Source organism: Cervus elaphus, chromosome 9 (assembly GCF_910594005.1).
Source record: "Cervus elaphus chromosome 9, mCerEla1.1, whole genome shotgun sequence".
Taxonomy (NCBI): Eukaryota; Metazoa; Chordata; class Mammalia; order Artiodactyla; family Cervidae; genus Cervus; species Cervus elaphus.
In genome coordinates, this window is record NC_057823.1 from 68,457,617 (window position 1) to 68,478,659 (window position 21,043).

General features: G+C 40.1%; 1 protein-coding gene across 1 annotated transcript in view; it reads left to right on the top strand.

The window, feature by feature from the left end:
* Positions 1-5,804: 5,804 nt before the first annotated feature.
* The window catches only part of SGCD (sarcoglycan delta), a 426,046-nt gene continuing 410,807 nt past the window's right edge, over positions 5,805-21,043 (top strand). Inside the window, exon 1 of the mRNA XM_043913387.1 lies at positions 5,805-6,093. The gene's annotated coding sequence lies outside the window, so the exon portion shown is untranslated. The remainder of the gene's footprint in view (positions 6,094-21,043) is intronic.

The following is a 21,043-nucleotide window of genomic DNA, read 5'->3' on the forward strand; positions in this document are numbered from 1 at the left end:
CGCTTGGGGTTAGGGTAGTATGATTTAGGAACCTCAGCTTTTTTCTTTAGGCTGATTTGACTGCTGTAACCAGAAGGGTCCGGGCCAATGCCTCTCTTCTCACTGTGCCTTAAGTACTGTGTGCCTCTATATGATTTCATCTCCACTCAGCCTGCCTCTCAAGTAACGGCAGAGCAGATCCTCTACTCAACGATCATAAGCATGCTGCTGTAACAGGGGAGACCAAACCTGACTGCATATTGTATGTATTCATTTAGCTCTAACTCCTGTGCTCTGTTGGAGAAGGAAATGGCAGCCCACTCTGGTATTCTTGCTTGGAGAATCCCATGGACAGAGGAACCTGGTGGGCTACAGGCCGTGGGGTCTCACAGAGTCGGACACGGCTGAAGCGACTTAGCTCTTGTGCTCTGTCGCCTGTGCTTAGTCATGCTGGCTTTGTGCTTTTGTAGAAGAATGTTGCCTAAAGCCTGTAATACACAGGAGAGCCCATTTTCAAGGCTCTGACCTTTAAAGGTATACTATTTTTCCATTACAATAGAGACAGAAAGTTGTAGGACAGGGCATAACCTTTGTCTTGTAGGAGGACTGGAGGAATAATGTGACCAGACCTAAGAGGACAGCAGCAAACACAAAGGATTCTGCCACCAAAAAGTTTGCAACATCCAGACATACCCCCTTTCTTTTTAATGTCAAAGAAGTTTGAATCCTACCTTTTTTTTCCTTGGAGTAAACTACATTCTATTTATTTTTTAAAATTATTTTTAATTTTAAAATTTTTAATTGGAGGATTTAAAAAATTTTTAAAATTTAAAATGTTTAATTGGAGGATAATTTTGCTTTACAGTATTGTGTTGGGTTCTGCCATATATCAACATGAATCAGCCATAGGTATATGTTATGTCCCTTCCTCTTGAAACCTCCCTCCCACCCATCCCACCCATCCCACCCCTCTAAGTTGTCACAGAGGATGGGTTTTGAGTTTCCTACACCATACAGCAAATTTCTACTGGTTGTCTAATTTTTCATGTGGTAATGTATGCATTTCAATGCTACTCTCTCAATTTATCCCACCCTCTCCTTCCCCTACTGTGTCCTCAAGTCTGTTCTCTTATGTCTGCATCTCCCCTGCTGCCCTGCAGACAGGTTCATCAGTGCCATCTTTCTATATCCTGTATATGATACTCGTTTCTCTCTTTCTGGCTTACTTCACTCTGTATAATAGGTTTTAGGTTGATCTATCTTATTAGAACTGAGTCAAATGCATTCCTTCTTATGGCTGAGTAATGTTCTATTTTGTATGTGTACCAAAACTTTCTTGGTAAGATGGTTTTCTGGGACACTAGACCACCATCTGCTTGGTATGCTGGCTTCCTGAATAAAGTCAGTGTTCATTTCCCTAATACTTCATCTCTGCCTTTATTGACCCATCATTTAGCAAGCAGTACAAGCTTGGGCTTGATAACAGTACCTGTACCTGAGGCCTTAAGGGCTTTGTCAGGCACTTGACTTGATAATTTCTCACAGTCTTTTAGATAAACATATGGATGGCTTATTAGTTTTTAAAAATATTTACACCTTATAGAAAAACTCAGTATTCTGAGTACAATATAATATAATAATTTAACATGTCAAAAGAATTAAATGAAGTTTGAAAATTTGAGATTTAAAAAACAAAGGAGTTAGATGCATTTTCCTGACTTGGATTAAAAAACTGCATTCGCTTACTTGAAAATATCTATTGTACACTTTCTAAAAGCTAGGCAGTATGCACAGAACTAGAATACAGTAGGGAGAAAGCAAGGCTAGTTTCAGGCCTGAAGGGAGAGTATTTTTTAGCAGGAAAGATTAACATGATTCAAACAAAAATACAAATAAATACATAATCACATCTATGAGTGCAAGTTTGGGGATGTATATAGCAGGGGATTTTTAGTTCTGGGGTTCAGATACCTGAATCCCAGAGAAAGTGATAACAGAATATGAATTTAAAGATTGAATAGTAGTTAAGTAGAAGAAAACATAAGAGTGGAGGTGTATTTTCAGGAGAGAGTAGCTTTTTTTAAAAAAAAAGATGTTCAAGTAGAAAGATATGTGATTTCTTTGAAGCACTGGAAGAAGAGGGAGACAGACAGCGATGAGACTGAAGACGTAGACGAAGGACCAGATCAAGCCAGGCCTTTCAAGTCTGAGTGATGATGGCCATTTTTCCCTTTCAAGCTGTGGCAAGCCATCTAAGAATTTGAGTGCATAGAGGGACACACATAGGTTTATGTTGGAAAAGTTAAGCTGTCACTGTAACTTAGTGATTCTTTTTTTTTTTTTCCCATTTATTTTTATTAGTTGGAGGCTAATTACTTTACAATATTGTAGTGGTTTTTGTCATACATTGACATGAATCAGCCATAGAGTTACATGTATTCCCCATCCCGATCCCCCCTCCCACCTCCCTCTCTACCCGATCCCTCTGGGTCTTCCCAGTGCACCAGGCCCGAACACTTGCCTCATGCACCCAGCCTGGGCTGGTGATCTGTTTCACCCTAGACAATATACATGTTTCGATGCTGTTCTCTCTAAACATCCCACCCTCGCCTTCTCCCACAGAGTCCAAAAGTCTGTTCTGTACATCTGTGTCTCTTTTTCTGTTTTGCATATAAGGTTATCGTTACCATCTTTCTAAATTCCATATATATGTGTTAGTATACTGTATTGGTCTTTATCTTTCTGGCTTACTTCACTCTGTATAATGGGCTCCAATTTCATCCATCTCATCAGAACTGATTCAAATGAATTCTTTTTAATGGCTGAGTAATATTCCGTGGTGTATGTGTACCACAGCTTCCTTATCCATTCCTCTGCTGATGGCCATTTCTGGGCATACACACTGAGGAAACCGTATCTGAAAGAGACACGTGCACCCCAATGTTCATCGCAGCACTGTCTATAATAGCCAGGACATGGAAACTTAGTGACTCTTAAGTCTGGCTCACACTAAAATCATTTTGGTTTTGGCCAGATCATTTTGTGGGTAGTCTGGAGCTCAAAACAAAATACTTTTACCTGGTTCCTATCCCATTCCCACAGAATCAAAATCTATTTGATTTTAGGCTCCTAACTCTGGTTACTTTAAAGGCTTCCTTCAGGTGATGTTTGGTATCTTTATTCAGTTGTCAGCAATGTATCAAACAAAGCACATTTCCGTTAAATAATTCTTAAGAGGGCATGTTAAACAATTGCCACATATGAGTTTGACAGAATTTGACCACTTGCTAGTCTGATAATTCAAGTTTTGGACACTTTTTCTTAACATTAGAAGAGGTAAGTAACTTTTTAGAATTTTCCAGCTAGTAGTAATGAATGGTGTCTCATAGTGAATTATCCCTCTTCAAATTGACAAATTGAAAGGAGCCATGCAGTTAGTCTGTGGAGAGACATTGCATGTCTCAAAGCAGAGTCCTTTGAATTAAATCATCATTTTCTGCGCTTGTATAAAGTCTGACCTTGGTTTTTCCAGTTGTTCTATGATTTTTGTTTTTGTTTTGCCATTGTTTTGTTTTAAAATTAAGAACTACCCTACCTCTTTTTTCCCCAAAAGAAATTGGGCATCTTGACATGATTAATAAGTTCATGAATCACTTGTTATGATTTCTTTTGAAACAAAGGCTCTAGAACCTCAGATAGAAATCTGATTCTTTAGAATTTGTAGTCACCCTTTCCACAATAGGAATTCTTCCTTGACTTAGGGGATTTATTTTGTAGTTGTTGCTGTTAATTTAGAGCATTGCCCATCACCAAACATGGGAATTGCAATTGTTAATGGTCTTCTATTTTTAGAATGGTAATCTTGAGCTCTTAAGGTTCCGAGAGAAGGTCCAGTTCTCTGCAAATAGCACTTTGTTCAGCCTCATATAACTGACTGCAAATTTGGTCTCATTGTTTACCTTGCCTGTGAGTTAATCTTGAGGAAAGACTTCAGTGTTATGTGTAGAGAATAAATGATGAGTAGTCATGTGGTTGGCTAATGTTCCAATACAGCATTAGGACGCTTGTCTATGCTTAAGGTGGTAGACCCCTATTATATAAAGGGTAGTTGGCAGAAAAGTCAATTAGCCAATCAGATAGTTGATTCTAGGAACTCAAACTAAATGTGAGAGTACAACATTGCTTTTCAGTAAGAGAAAGAGTCTGGTTTTTGCTCAATTCAATAAATGGAAAAGTAAACCAAAATGTATTTATATGCACTCTAATAGACAGTATGCATGAGTTATTTCATCAAATTCTAATAATTCTGTGAGGTAGAGTCTGTTGTTATCCCTATTTTACGTATAAGAAAACTGAGGCCCAGAAAGGTCAAACAAACTGATCAGGATTCACAGCCTTTAAGAGAGAGAGCTAAGATTATATCCGGGCCATCAGATTATAAGCCTTCTCTTGTGAAGGTTAGATGATCCTGCCTTTCCCAAATGATGCTGGGATAGAGAAAATACATGGAAAATTCACCCAAATCCTACTTTCTGGTCTCAGTTATAATATTAAGAGTCTTTTGCACCCCTGGACAAGTCATTTCATCATGTGGACCTCCATCTTCCTTTGCAAAATGAAGGATTGAAACAATTTGTATCAGATCGTCTCTGGGGTACCCTCCTCCTCTGAAGTTCTCTGATTCTATAATTGCATCCTAACCTTAGAGGTATACGTGCTTCTTCCCCACCCCACCTTCCAAAGACACTGCTTCCCAAGGCAAAAGTCGAATTCTCCTGAAAGAACCCATTGCAGTTGGATGCTAAACCTCAGATCACAGCAAATCTATTCAGAACACACAGCACTTTTAAAATCTGGCAAGCCAGTTCTCCAAAATAAATTGCTAGTGGGATATGATTTTGGAAGTACAATATTAGTACCCAAAAGAAAGAAAGGAAAAAAAAGCTCAGAATAATCGAGGCTTTCTCTTTAAATCATCTTATTCTACAATGTTACTTTTGACAATTTAGCTTTGGCTTTTTAGATAAGGGGTTTTCAGTGTGGGAGAAGAGGGGTGTCCTCTTCATATCTTTAGAAATTTCCTTTAGTGTTTTATGAAAAGGTAGACCACACGGTCCAGGAGAATGTACATAAGACATTGATGGAGTGCCATCCAGAATAATCACAGGTGCAGAGAATTAGGACACATCCTGATAAAAGGTACATTCTTTTTCTCCTTTCCACTTCCTTATAGAAAGTATTACACAGTCTGCATTACACAACACCCATTACACCAGCATGCAAAATATTACATTTTCAGACCAGCCTCGTTATAGAGCAGAGAGCCACAAAAGTGCCTGAAAAATAATTGCATTATTTTTAGTGACATCAGTAAAAGATGCACACATCAGGATGAGGGAACAACTCAGAAGTGCCGAACCAGTCTGAAAATGCTAAAAATATTGTTCCCCCTCCAACAATTGAAATGTTGAGCAAAGATAGAGGCAATGGCAGGTAGGGAGATCAAATCAGAATTCCCACCTCTCAGTTGTAATAGGCTTTTAATCAGGGCTGGCAAGAGTTGGGGAGTTGGGGGAGCTAACATGGGTCATCAGCTGGGGACTGTGAAAGGAAGGAGAAAGTTGAAAAGGGGCGGCATGGAGCAGCAGCAAGAGGAGACTCAGCTCCAGCATCTAGCACCCCAGAGCAGAGGCCGTGTGCAGAATGGCTGAGAAATCAGCATTGGCTCTAGAAGCCCTTGCCTTTGTGGTTGTGTGAGCCCAGCGGACGCATGGGCACTGGGGCAGGGGAGCGCGTCTGTGCTGGACACATGTGTTTCCCATTGAGAGCTGGAGGCAGCCCAGTAGCTGGGAGTTGGCCTGACAAAGCTGTATTGAAGTACAGAGTACGGTTTCAAAGCAGTCAGAAAAAGAACGGGAATGCTGTTCAGGAAATTCTTCAGGCATGGGCAGGGACTTGGCTGCGATTCTGCAGCTGGAAAATCTGACTGGGGCAGCTTCTGAACGCAGACTGGGCCTGCTCACCCTCGGCAGGCCGAGTGGCTGCCTCCTTCCAGCCGCTCCACACACGCCTGGATTGCGGGATTCATCAGCAGCGCTGTGAGGCTGAGGAGAGGTAGGGGACTGTTCGGTCCTTGCGTTTCCACGCTTTCTCTTCACTTTCTACCTGCTGTTTGTTTGGAAGCACTCCGAGTTTTTGTGGGTGGTGGTGGGGGGGTGTGTATGTGTGGGAACAAGTTAGAACTTCATCACTTAAACGGCTGGTGTGGGGATGTAATCTTTTCTTCTCCCCCAGGCCCCTCCAAAATGTGGTTTTCAGCAGGGCAGAGACGCTTTGAAAAGTTGGGATTGAACTGGCAACACCACTGTGAGAAAGAAAAGTCTGTGAACTCTTGTGTTGTCACCCTGTTCCAACCTTCTGTAACTTTTCTACGAGAAAGGACAGTTCATTGACAGGGAAGATAATTTTAGATGAAACTGTCTGTGTTCTTCGCTTCATGAGAGTTTGGAGAGGGGCATTTATAGCAGAAAATGGCTTTCATTTTAGAGGGAATCGGGATTTGAAGTTTCTATTTTGGATTACGCTTTCAGGGTGTAGGAATAGAAACTGTGCGTATGAGATCCTGGCATCTTTTATTATCATACGGGGTTTCGACTGTCATTAAGGAGCTCAGTGATATATTTGCCTAGAAATATGCTGGATCAACATGTATAATTCTGTTTCGATAATAATTTTCAGTTTTTCTGAGTTGCGGAAGCATCTGGGAGTTCTCTCAGAAAATACGTCTGTAACAATGTTGTGAAGCAGTTATACTCCAATAAAAAATACTTCATTATTTTATGAAGCATAGACAACTATAGAGTCACAGAAGGCAGTAATTTACTCAAAATCAGTTAAAAGATAGACATGTAACTGTGTGAATTTTATTTAATTTATTCTATTTTGCACCTTACTGAAGAGAGTGCTTTTAAAAATAACAAATTTTAGGTAATTCTCTTTCATACATATCAATTATAATACAACTGATTTTTACCCCTCCTCCACAAAAGCTACACCTTATCCTACATTTAGCATTTAGAAAATGCAAAATATAATATAAATGCATTTAAGGAAGTGGTTCAATTCTGAAAGAGCTGGACCAAATCTCACTAGAGCTTTGTGATTTCTGGCAGAGCCATCAGTGACAACAATGGTGTTTTCCAAAAGGGGCTTGGCCAGGAGTATGGTTGGAGAAATAGATGAATGAATGGATTTGTGGCTGCTTCTTGAAAAGCAGAAGAGTAGCTAGACCTCTTAGGGTGGACCTCAATGAAGTTTGTGTTTACTTTTATTCTAAAATATCTCAACAAGTATCTGATAGTAAAGAGTTAGATTAGTGGGTGAGTAAAGAGTGCGAACCTAGACTTGTTCGTATCTGTCTGCATAAGACCTAGGATACGTGTGCAGGCATTGTGTTTAGTCAGTGGCAAGTCGGCCCTCTCAGTCTGCAATTTTACTTTCTCTACAGTCTGCACTTGGAGGAGGGAATTAAGAAATGACTGGCAGCAGGAATTCTTATTCTGAGAAATGGCACACAAATATTTTCTTCATGAACGTCATCTTTGGGTTGGCTTGGCTTGGGTTGGAGTGAAGAGAGTTTGGAATAATTCCCAAAAGGGGAAAGAAGATAGGATAAACAGTGACTACACTTGGGTTGCCTATGGAGTCAGTAAGATGCCAAGACAGATTGGGAACCAATGTGAACCACAGCCAAACACACTGCCAGTGAAAAAGGAGACTCTGTAGCTCTAATGTCATGCTCCTCTAAATTTACTGCATGTTGAGCTGAGCAGGCATGAAATAACAACTTCACGTTGCAGGGCTGTGCACAACATTGCCTGAAACTTGGAAGAAACTCTATAGTTTCCCTCGTTGAGAAGTACGAGAGGTGGAAATCAAGCTCCCCTGACATTTGAAAAAAAGAAAGAGGGGTGAAGGAGGGTAGAGGTGAAGAAACCCAGGGCAGAGGTACAAACGACAGGGAGGGAGGAGAAGCCACAACACAAGCTGGAAGGAATGAAACATACATGCTAGAATAGCAAAGCCCAGTGGGCACTGATTGGTTCAGGGTGAAATGTGTGGCTAAACCATGGCCTTGGTGAGCAGAATTGTTTTACCCTGTTCACAATGGAAGACCCCATGATCCGTCCACCATGCTCTGCCTTATGGAAGTAATCAGAAAACACATTTTGTAAGAATGGCATTGCCCAAGGGTTCAGATTTCCTAAGTGAGGAGGGAGCAGGCTCTTAAGGCCTTATTTTTAACCCATATTTGTTCCGTCCAGAGATATTTCTGCTGGGAGTGATGAGTGAAGGGGCCAGGTGGAGATGGGGGAGGGGTGGCAGTGGGCAGAGCTTGTTCCAAGGCTTGCCCATGGATGCTTCATCCTGAAGACAAACTTTTGAAAAGGAATATATTAATAGAAGGATACATATGCTTTACTGCAATTCATGAACTTAATTTTATCTCTTTTTTATTTTAAAAACATCTCCAAGGGTATATACCACATTGTTGGTGAAAGTATTTAATATTCCATAAGGTGAGAAGGTTCATGGAATTATGGAATTGACCATCTGGAAAGGATTAAGGCTTAACATCCTGTAGTCCAGAATCTGCGCTTCAGTGATATAAAGACCCCTTTTAACAGGGCTGGAGAAAGTCCATGCTCCCACTGTTTTAATTATACTGTTATTTAAACATGTACAAATCCCAAAATACACACTTAGATATTGCCTCTTTATTTTAATAATTTTTAAGCATCCATAACACTAAAATATATTAATTAAATACAGAGAAAAGTATCTAACAATATTCAGGTTATCAACATTTGTTTCTTTTTTTTTTTTCAACATTTGTTTCTTAATATAGAGGGTGTTTTAGTGTGAGCATGAGTCTTGTCAGACTCTTTGTAACGCCACGGACTGTAGCCTCCCAGTCTCTGTCTATGGACTTTTCCAGGCAAAAATATGGGAGTGGATTGCTATTTCCTATTCCAGGGGAGCTTCCTGACCCAGGGATCGAACCCATATCTCTTATATCTCCTGCATTGGCAGGCAGATTCTTTTCCACTGGTGTCACTTGGGAAGTCTAGAGGATCCTTTACTAGAATTTAATAAGGTTTACACCATGAACATGGAACTGAAGATTATTCTAATTCCAGACACTTATACTCTTATATCCTGGATGCATACTTGCTTCTTCCATGACTTTTTTTCTCTTCAAATGTACCTTCATTTGCATGCCAAGATATCCTTTGATGTGCACCTTGAAGGAATACGTCATTTTGTGTTATATCACACTCTACTTCTTTCTCTAGTCATGACAATTGGAATCAAATCACTTGTTGCTAAATGACTGTACATTGAATACAAATGCACACACCAAAACCGTGAGTAGTAGCCACTGGTCATGATTTGGATCTGTATTTCCTAGGATAAAATTTGAAAAAAATTAAATAAGCACATCAAAGAAATAAGAAAGGAAAACACAAGAACAAACTTGGCAGAAAACTCTCTGAGTCTGGAGAAAATCTGAGAATCCCTGAGCCTTGGAGACTCTACCTTGAGAAGTAATGATTTTGACCAATTCTGGTTCCATGGAGGAAACTCTGCAGGAATTTAGGAGGAAATGGCTCTGGAAACACCCCGTCCATTTTTCTAAACAGTATAGCCACTTTTATTTGTTTCATATATTGGGGTTTTGCAAGAAATTTCATTTGAAGAGAGTTTTAGTGCTATATCAGTGAAGGCTCCATTTGGCTGCAAAGAGAAACCCTGTTCATAGAGTTGGAACATGCAGGACTTCACTTTTTGTGCATGTGATGTATATTACACCTGGGTAGTCCAGGACTGTTGTGGCAGCTGAGCGGTGTCTCCAAAGATCACAGCTTCCTTCTGTTCATTTTTTCATCTCCACGTGTCATGTTCAAGTCAGAACAAAAATGGCAAAACATGAAGAAGAAAACTACTTCTCATGAACCTTTGTCTCTTTAATCAGGAAGGGATGCCCTCCCACATAGACTTCCTCATGTCTCAGAATATACCCAGAACTGGGTCATGTGCCTACTGGTCCCATGCAGTTATAGTACTATGATGGGTAGAGGCCCTCTGAGTGTGGAATAGGAGCCCACAGGTCCAGATCAAGAGTTTTAGAACTCTTCCAACCGTCTTTTGCTGCTATTTTAAAGAGTCATACACTGAGACTAGAAAAGATATGTTACCTGCTGGGAGAACACGGGTATTCAGAGACAATGGCAATGCTTCTTGTCCCTTGACTCTGAGTCTAGTGTCAACTACTTGTTACGTGTGTGGCTTAGTAATGACAGGCGATACTTTGGAAGCTATGTCAGAGAAAGTAACATAATAGAATCTTAGTAGTAGGAGGGCCCTCAGAAATCACCTGGTTCCATGGTCTTTCAAAACCTCTTGAATCAAAATTTCTGAGATTAGAGTTGAGGAATCCCTCTATTTTTAAAAACTCCTCAAGTTATTCTTTTGAAGCCAACCAGACATTGGTCTTTAGAACTGAGTTTGTTTTACACTGATGGGGCTAAATCATTATTTACTACACAAGTGCTATTTATAGTACCACTGACAGATGTCAGCCAGATGTGACACCAGTTCATTCAGTGATGGAGAACCTCACTATACTGCAAAGCAGCTTGGGGCGTTGTTTATCATCTCCAGTCTCCTCGGGTTGGGCCACATTTACATCTCTGTACTTTGTAACCCATGGCCATTGCTATACTCCTAAGGCGCATTAGAGGGTGGTAGGAGGACTTGGTACAGAACTGAGGTGAAGAGAAGGAATAAGAGTAGTGGGGGCCACAAATCTTGGGAAAGGTCCTGAGTCTACTAAGAGCTGAATCTCAGTTTTTCCAACTGTAAAATGGGATCAGATGCCTGTAAAGTGTTTTCTCTCACATGCTACTGTTTTTTTCATTCTCAAACTCTAATTTCTTTATGAACGTCTTAAAATCTTTCTCTCTCCTTTGTCTTTTCCTGCAGCTTTCTCTTTACCCTTTCTCTGAACACAGTCTAGGCAGCCTCCTCCTGACAAAAATACAATTCCCTAAACTCGATTCCAGTCATCTAACAGGGGCATATTGTATGAACAGGACACCTGTGAACCCAGGGAGTGGAGGGTTATTGTAAGCAAGAAGCAGGACAGTAAGAAAGAAGAGTGGGAGGGGGGATGATCTTGTAGCAGAGAGAGAATTGTTTACACTGTGAAGTGAGCTTAGGTTTTGAGGTACACAAACCTGGACTGTGACCCTGGGTGTGTGACCTTGGGCAAGTTACATCCTGTCCATGAGCCACAATTATGTCATCTTTAAAATGAACATGGTAGCATCTACCTCATAGTATGTTGTGAGCTTGTTCTTAGAACGTCCTTAGCTTGATGCCTTGCACATGGTAAAGACGTAAGTATGTTAGCTGTATATATTTAAAATTAGTTCCGCATGAGGCAAACTGGCAAAGAAGGAAATAGGCATAACAGATGATAAAATGAAGCACTGAGACAATCAGCAGAGGAGTTTTATGCTGAATGATCCAGGTTATTTTTTCTTTGTCACCTTAATTTCTCTGACAATTCCACTGTCCTTTTTCTTTCACCTTTGCTACCACACAGAAAGGTAACCATCTTTCTTATGGTTTCGGATTCCTTTTGTCAAGTGTGAACTGTCTTCTATAAAGGAAGTCATGTAAGCTGTGACCTGTTGAGCAAGTCTGCAGGCCTGGGGGAGGGACGTGTCACAACGGTTCACTAAGGGTATAAATCCTCTGAGATTGGTTTGCTCAGAATCTTTGCTGGTTGTTGTCTCAGTGGAACTCTGGGTATGTAGGTGGATATGGAAGTGGTAGCTTTATTCTTCTTTTTAACCAGTAATGCAGTGGCACCTATTACAGCACGCACAGTTTCCTGATAAAAACCATATCACTGGGGATTAGAAATTTCCTTCTTGTTCAGACCACAGAGCCTTGCCAGGATCAGACTTGACAGGATTGGACTCTCTGATGATTTCTCTGAATCTCAAATAATATTTTTTGGAATTCCTAGAAACCCTGCCATTATTTCCCACGGTCAAAATATTTAAGCACTGAAACTGGTCTCATAAAGCTCAGAGTAAATAAATATCAAAATGAGCTCTTTTCTCCACTCCATCATTCCCACTGCCCTGTTGTCCCAACTCCAGTTGGGGTTGTGGTTCTGGGCCGGCATAGTCAGTGAAGGAATATGCTTCAGACCTAGAGGTGCCTGTCCTTTGCTTCCTTTTCTTACCTGTAGCTGTCTTCTTTACTGTTCTATACTCTTTCTAGCTCTTTCCTTCTGTGTTTTTATTGCTTTCCTCTTCCCAATGCCAGTTTCTTTCTTTCTTTCTTTTTTTTTTTCTTCTGTTTGTTTACGATGTTTACCAAAGTCATCTGCTTCCCTCAGTGGGAAGGAGTGTTGGCAACAGACCAGAGTCTGGACAGCAGAATTTTTACCACATGATGACAAACATTACCTCCTAGGCTGGCTGTGACCTACAGAGGTTTGTGGTCTCCCTTTTGTCACTGGTGAAGCTAATCCTGGTGTTTCTTAGGCCAAGAATGCAAATACCAGGTCCCAAACTGGCAATCCAGGGCTGGCCTCTGGACACATTTTGACTCATGAAGTGTTTTTGGTTGTTGTTTACATCCACTTAGTTACAAAGCACTTACATGTACTGAGGTATTATGTACAAATTTAGATCTCTAGATTATGTAGAAGAAGCTGGAGAATGGCATCCCTGGCCTGATTTCTCATGGTGCATCAGTTGGGAAAATGAGCAGTGTTTGTTGTTTTGAGAAGGCGCATGTCCACTTCATTCACTGATCCTGCCTGCCTTCTGTGACATCAGTAAGCTCTCAATAGTGTGTCTCATCTGAAACACAGAATATAGAAAATCATTCAGTTGACCATTTTTTTCAGTTCTTTCAAGGGTGGTACCTACAGTATATTCTAGATACTTGAAAGAGAAGTTAAGACATCATGCCTTTATTCTCTCAGAGGATACCATCGAGATGGGCTAAGTGTCCATTGGGAAGAAATACAGTGGAACAACATAGTGGCCAAGAGCATGGATCTCAAAGTTGGACATTCTTTGGAATCACCACCTCATAGAATTGCACTTAGGATTAAAAATTTCAATTGTGATGGAAATTAGAACAATCACTGCTACTGGGGGTGAGGATTGATGAGGAAGGGACATAAGGGAACTTTCTAGGGTGATGGAAGGATTCCCTGTCTTGAGTGAATTTTTTTTATACAGATTTATAAAAACTCAAGCTGCATAGTGAGTATCAGTGTGTTTGACTAGTTGTAAGTTGTACCTCAGTAGACATATATACATATGAGCATGTGTATATATAGACATGTGTGAAGGCATGCAAAGTGTGTAATAACTTTTAGCTGTTACTGTTATCCTGCTTCTTTCTGGACACTTTGATTGTTTTTTAAAGAAATAATCTTTAAAAATTATTTCTTGACTAAAAATGAGATGAAGAGATTTTTTGTTTCAGACCACAGATTTTATTGCAAGTATATAAGAGCACAGGTAATAGCTCAAGATCCTTGCCAAACGCAATTGTCAAGGGATAACCTTATGGGATCAATGCTTATTTTTTGGAACTATTGAATCACTATAGAAGGGTGTGCCTAATTTGTTGCAGCTGTTTTTCATGATGCTGTAAAAATATATGGGTTTCAGAGAAATATCAAAGATAATTTATTACCTGGGTGAAAAATGCCTGTAATTAGAGTAACATGTGCCCTGGCTGAGATATAGTAGTCACTCAAAAAGTTTATGAAGAATTGTCTTAAAATTAGTATCTGTGTTAAGAAATTTTAGCTATAACTGTTAACAAAAATAAGTTCTTAATTAGTAATCACACTTTTCTGACCAGGTAGACACACATATCTGAAAGCATTTAACACGAGAACTAGAACAGAATTTTCACTCAGGCACTCTGGGTTCAGATTTTTGCTGTCTTTAACAAGCTGAATGACTTCAAGTAGGTTGCTTAAACTCTCTGTTTCTCAGTTGCCTTAACTGTAAAATCAGGATAGTAAGTTTATGTCTATGAGAATTAAATAGGTTCAGTATAGCATTAGAACAGAGTCTAGTACACGGTTAACCATCATGCAAGTATTTATCATCAGCTTTGTATTCTTTGTGTTAGGAAACCTAGTTTTGTTGCTGTTTGCTTTTGAGTATTGTTCAAAAGGCAGTTGAATGTTTGTTGATGAAAGTGATGTCAAATAGATGTTTCAGTTGAAAAGACTAAAGCCTGAAATTTGTGGGAAACATGATGGTTTTCAATTCAGCCGTCTTCTGACTAACTTACTCTGTGACCTTGATGAAGTCACTTCACTTCCCTGGACCTAGTTTTCTCACCTGTAACTGTGACTTGAACTTTATGTAGTCTGTTCCCTTCAAGCGCTGTGTCTCAGTCTGAGTCAGAACATGTCTGAGTCATGTTCATTATTTTATTGCACAGCTTGGTCCCCAAGTCACAGAAGCTCTGTAGTGGCCCAACTGCAGTCATCATCGTCTGGTTCTGATCAGAATCATCCTTGAGGATATGAGAAGCTCTGGGTTTATGTACCATAACGTAGCTGAAAAGGTTATAGAGGAGGCCACGATGGGTGGGTGCAGTGCCCTTTGCCTGTGAAAATGACACTATTAAATTTGCTATCAGTATTTAAAATTACTTTTCTTGTTTAGGGTGTTCAGTTCATGTTCTTTCCTGGTTCTCAGTGCAGTGTCTAGGAGCATGTTTAGAATGATGTATGAGTGGCATGCAGAGCCAGATCTTCCCTGACTATCAAGGTTCCTTCATGTCTTTGCTCAGATACTGCTTTCTCCATAAGGTCAGCCTTTCTCATGCTTTTAAAATTTGAACCTGCCCAGCTCTCCACCCCCAGCACTGCTTATCTATGAACTTTTCCTGTCTTTTTATTTTTCGATCTTTTATTTGTAGCCCCCATTCTCTTAGAAAATAAGTTTCAAACATAGTTTTCATGTTGTTTAGCTATCTCTCCCATCATGGCCTCCTGCCACTGCCTTGAAATTAGGAATCTGTGGCTTTGCTCATCAATGTGTCCTAAATGCCTCGAGTAGTGCAATGGGAGGACCTGAAGGAAAACACAAATTTGTCAGGTGGTAGCAGTGCATATGCCCTTTTAAAATACACCCCATGCTAAATATATCTAAATGGTAATTCTAAATGTCTTGCATCCTTTTCAGCAAAAGTTAAGCCTTTGCCTCATTCTATGTTTAATGGAAGGAAAGACAGAAATTGAGTCCAGACCCCAACCAACTTACTAGTTAGGAGCCCTTGAGAACATCCCATCATTCCTTAGGACCTCAGTATCTTAATTTATGAAATAGTTTTAATAAGATTGATCCCCTAGAGTGCTGTCAGGAATGTATGAGCTAATGTATCTGATAATGCCTAGTACAGATAGGTATGTGTGTTTCACAAAGATATTTCTGTCTGAAACGACCTCAACTGACACCTCACACATCTAAATCTCTAGGACAGTGAGAATGAATGTTCATAATTATACTGAAATATCTTCTAATTCATCAGAGATAAGGATTTTGAATTTAAATATAAAGTGTTTTGTACTTTGGAGAAAGTCTTTGATGATAATATCTACACAACACCCACACACACTCAAACCTACCTTAACCTAGCAATTCAGTGTCTCAGGTCTTCTCTGAGAGGTCTGTTGGGACATCTGTGAAACCTGTGTAACCCATTCCTGTGGCTTTACTTATATGCAGAAAACTTACACATTTCATTTCTGAGCCCTGTCTTCCCCCTGAATTCCAGATTCATTTCTGAGTGCCTTTGTGACTCCACCCCCGTGGATTTTTCTGTGCATTTCAAAACCAACATGACTAAACAGAGCTCTATCTCCCCGCCCCTCCTTTGACTCCATTCGCCCCCGCTCCACAAGCCGCTGGTCTCCCAAGGTTCTCCATCCTGATAAAGGGCAATATCATTCACCCTGCTGCTCATGCCGGAACCCTAGCGTTCTCCTTGACTCCTGTCCTTTACTTACACATGCTCTCTGTCTTGGGAAACAGCAAATTCTCTTAGCTCTACTTTCTAAATATAGCAACTGGTCACATTCCCACTCAGCCTCCACCCAAATCTGAGCTACTGTCACCCTCTTTGGGTGACTGCAGGAGTCACAAGCCCCCAGTTTCTCTACTGGCATTCCTGTCCCCTGCAGTATGTTCCTTAGAGAATGAGAAGAATTCCAAAGGGAAAATCTGATCACTCTTATGCCCTGGTTCTCTGATAGTTACTATCACAGTCAATGTCATACCTGCGGTGTTACTGGCCTATAAGACCCAAGGTGCAGCCCTTCTGCCTGCACTTCCAAGCTTACTTTCAGACACTCTCCCCTGTGTATGCCCTGATGTATCCATACTGCTCTTGAAACATGCCAAGTGAGCCCTTGCCTCGGGGCCTATACACCTGCTGGTATTGTTTCCTCCGACTGGAGTGCACTCCCAAATGTCCTCATGCTTTACTCTCTTGCTTATTCATGTTTTTCCCTCAAATATTTCTACCACAGAGAGGCTTCCCTGACCGTCCTACAGACAAGGACTTCCCCAGTCTTTGTCCCCTGCTCTGGCTTTATGCTTTTGTTCATAGGACTTCTCCCAAGAGTAAGTATGACAAGCTCGATATTTGCTTGTCTGTCTGTCATTTCTTCTACTAAAATGTAAGAACCAATAAGCAGGGATTCTGCCTTTTACTGCTTAATGACTACTGCCAGTGCATAGCAATACCCAGTTAGGTATTTATTTGTTTAAATAAGCACTGGTATCAGAAAACTAGTGGAAACAACCTATGTTCACCCCCCAAAATTGGTTGAGTTAAATATCATGTACCATACAATTTTAAGCTAACTTAAAAAACAGATTTTTATGTTTTTTATTGGACTATCACTGAGCTAGCTAAGTAAATCAAGTTAGATTGGGAACAGTAAAGAATGAAAATATCCCCTTCTTTTTGTAAAAAAGAAAAATTTAAATGTGAGTATAGATGCTTTGAGTGTACATATTGCGTAAAGCCTGCATGTGTATTGAACATTTATATAGGGATAAGAAAGAAGTTGGTAATAGTTGCCTCTGTGGAGAAAGGCTGAATGTGTAAATGAAAAAGAGATTTTAACTGTATCTCCTTCAGCTCTTTTAAATATATGCACTTGTCTAATTTTTTTTTCAGTAAAACTGTTCAACACTTAACCTGTTCAAATTCTTGAAAAACTAGAAGATGTAATACCTAACTTACAATTAGTCCAAATATTTATTTAAATAGGAAATGCCATTCCTGGATCATTTTATACAAATAGACATTCACTCTTCTGGGCAGATTTTACAAGTAAAAAATGTTGATTGTTAAATCAAAGCTAAAAGTACAGTGTTGTTACAATTGTCAAAACTGTGTCAAACATTAGCAATCCAAGACTAAAACCTTGTACGGATGGCTGAGTGAAAACAACCTTGAAAGCAGATCATTTTAAATCTGAAACCTCAAAAATTAACATGCCTAATGTAAAATTATTTATGTGCCAGAATCATCCAAAATGACTCAGATTTACAATAAATTCTAGAAACTGTAATGAACCTGGGAGAGGACTTGCTTATGCTTGCTATTTATATAAACTGGTTACAGTTGTAAACAGTGATGTAATTCCTGTTTACTTTTAAGTGTTCTGGAAATTCTAACATGCCATAGCAGCATTAACCCTAGCTCACTTGGTTTATATCATTTATTTCTAAATAGCTGAATGTATTTATTGGTCAGCCATGTTAATTCTGAACTATTACTGTAGGCTGAAGCAGAGTATAGTTAATCCACAGTCTCTCTCTGCAAACCCCTCTCTCAACTCTTTGATCTGAGCTCATTCAGTGCCCACCCTGCTGACTGTCCTGCTTCCATTGAGGATGCTCTTAAGGCTGAGATACTTGCTTCTGTCCCCTGCCAGAAAACTTCTAACTCTAGGTCTCACTTGAGTGGCCCCTTGGTCAGGGGGCTTCCATGACCAGCGTGGGTCACCCCCTACTCTCTATCAGGGAAACTGCCTCGTTTACTTCCTCCCACCTACTCTAGTTCTAATGGTTTCATCCATTTACTTGTTTACTATCCACCTGTCTCATTAAAAATACAAGCTTAGTAAAGACAGACATACCCTACTTATTCTTTTGGAGACCTGTATAGCCCCAGGCTCTACTGTGGTAACTGGCACATAGTTGTTAGTTGCCCAGTAGTGTCTGACTCTTTGTGAGCCCACAGACTGCAGAACTGGCCTCCTTGTCCCTCACCTCCCGGAGTTTGCCCAAGTTCATGTCTGTTGCATTGGTGATGCCATCCAGCCATCTCAACCTCTGATGCCCTCTTCTCCTGTCCTCAATTTTTCCCAGCATCAGGAAAGCACAGAGTCAGCTGTTCACATCAGGTAACCAAAATACTGGAACTTCAGCTTCAGCATCCATCCTTCCAATGAGTATTCAAGGTTGATATCCTTTAAGATTGAGTGTTTTGATCTCCTTGCAGTGCAAGGGACTCTCAGGAGTCTTCTCCAGCACCACAGTTTGAAGGCATCAATTCTTTGGTGCTATGCCTTCTTTTGGATAAGGAATTGGCAACCCACTCCAGCATTCTTGCCTGGAGAATCCAATGGACAGAGAAGCTTGAATGGGCTGGGGTCCATAGGGTCACAAAGAGCCGTACACGACTGAAGTGATTTTTCATGCACGCATGCCTTCTTTACCGTCCACCTCTCACAACTGTACAAACCTTTGTCAGCAGAGTAATATGTCTGCTTTTCAACACACTGTTTATGTTTGTCATAGCTTTCCTGCCCAGAAGCAATCATCTTCTGATTTGATGGCTTCAGTCACCATCCATAGTGATTTTAGAGCTCAATAAGAGGAAATCCATCACTGCTTCCACAGTTTTCCCTTCTATTTGCCGTGAAGTGATGGGGCTGGATGCCATGAGCTTAGTTTTTTTTTTGTTTGTTTGTTTAATATTTAGTTTTAAGCTGACTTTTTCACTCTCCTCCTTCACCATCATCAAGAGGGTCTTTAGTTGCTCTTTGCTTTATGGCATTCGAGTGGTATCTGCATACCGAGGTTGTTAATGTTTCTCTTTCTTACCTTGATTTCTAGCTTGTAAACTCATCCAGCCAGGCATTTCTCATTATAAATAAACAGGGTGACAACATAGTAGATGGTCACAATTTTTTTTTCCTGTTGAAAAACAGACTGGGATTGGGGTTCCCTTCACCTGCCAGGTCTGTGTTTTGTTATGTTTCTTTTTCCCATGGTATGTGACTGTACAGAGAATTGCACTCATTAGCACTCCCATAAACCCCCTTATGGAACAAGACACTATGAAGCCTGGGGGGGGGGCGGGGGTGGAAGAGTCTGGCAAGCCTTAATAAAATGCCTCCCAAAGCCTCCTTATCCTCATCTCTACCCTATTAGTAAGTGGATCATGGCCCATAAAATTTTACAAGCTGCAAAGAAAAAGCTTCAAGAAACTTGATAGCACTGATGTGTCTTTAGAAAGTTTATTGATTTTTATTTAAAATCATCCCTCAAAACATTATCATTTTCCACAGATGACTGATAATGCAGATACTGTAATGGTTTTCTAGATATCTCTTCTATTTGGGGAGGAAAGAAAGAAAATATTTGTTCTTCTCCTGACGAAGAACCCAACTGAAACAAAAACATTGAACACAGAAAGTGATGGTTTCTAACAGCGTTCTTCTAGAATAGGAGTTCAGCCTCATGAAGGAGGCCAGCTGTGTATGTTTCTGCCCAAAGACCTTCCATCATCCTTATATCAACTGATAAAATATAGGAAGGAGAGCAATATAAGGTTTTCTGGTAACTATCTGGTATCTACTATAAATAGATTTAGGAAGGGGAGTGAACGTGGATATGACCACTTGAGTATGATAAGGCCAGTTTCTGTGTTAAGATGTCAAAGGCTTGTCAAAGTTGTTGGATTTAACACTGTGAGACTCAGTGTAGAAGAGCCTTAAGCTAGGCATATAATGTGACCTCCTGAATTGGAAGAGCAACAGCTACAGGACCAAGGTATCACTTAGGCTGAGCTTGGCTCAAGGATCTTTGTGAAGACTTCATAGTGATCATGGCCTTTGTACAAATTATATGGCTCCTATGACTGATGTTGGGCCTTTGTGAGGTCATTGGAAAAAATCTTCATGCTAGCCAAGTCACCAAGTCTCGGTAGTGTGATCAGTGACAGAAGTGAAACCAACCACACAACCAGGAAGTTCTGCACAAGTCCAAGTCATAAAAATGGATGCTGTCCTTGAGACTGTCACATTAAATGAGTGTCCAGATCATGATTTCAGTAATACTGCATGATCCTGTGTCTGAAAATTTGAATGTGTGAGACCATGAGGTTACAGCTCAAAATCAGGCTTTTAAAATACCCATCCAGAATGATTTTCTTTGGAAATTCCATGTCTATTATTCTTGGCAACTATTTAATTAGCCATCATTATGGGTGATTTTTATATTATGACATTGCCCTGATGATTGGCAGTTCCTCTTTATTAATAGCAAAGCAACTCAAAGTTTACAACATTTGTTCTCTGGGAAATGTAATCCTATTGCATTTTGTGTGCAAAGAAACAAGGTATCTTTAAGTCACCTGGATTTGTTTATGAACAGGTGAACATTGAAAATAGCCTCATGAAGGAGTAAAGTAATGCTTTGGAGTTAATCCTACCTAACATTAATATAGTTGCATGTGCCTTAGGTAAGGGAGAAAAGTTGTATAAATTTTCATTCTTTTCCTTCTGATCTTATAACTGTTTAGTTTTACTGAAGGATATTCTTTGCTATTTAGCATTGGCTTGATTTTTATTTGTGCATTGAATAAATGTATGCTATTATGGGGCTTCCCAAGTGGCACTGCTGGTAAAGAGCCT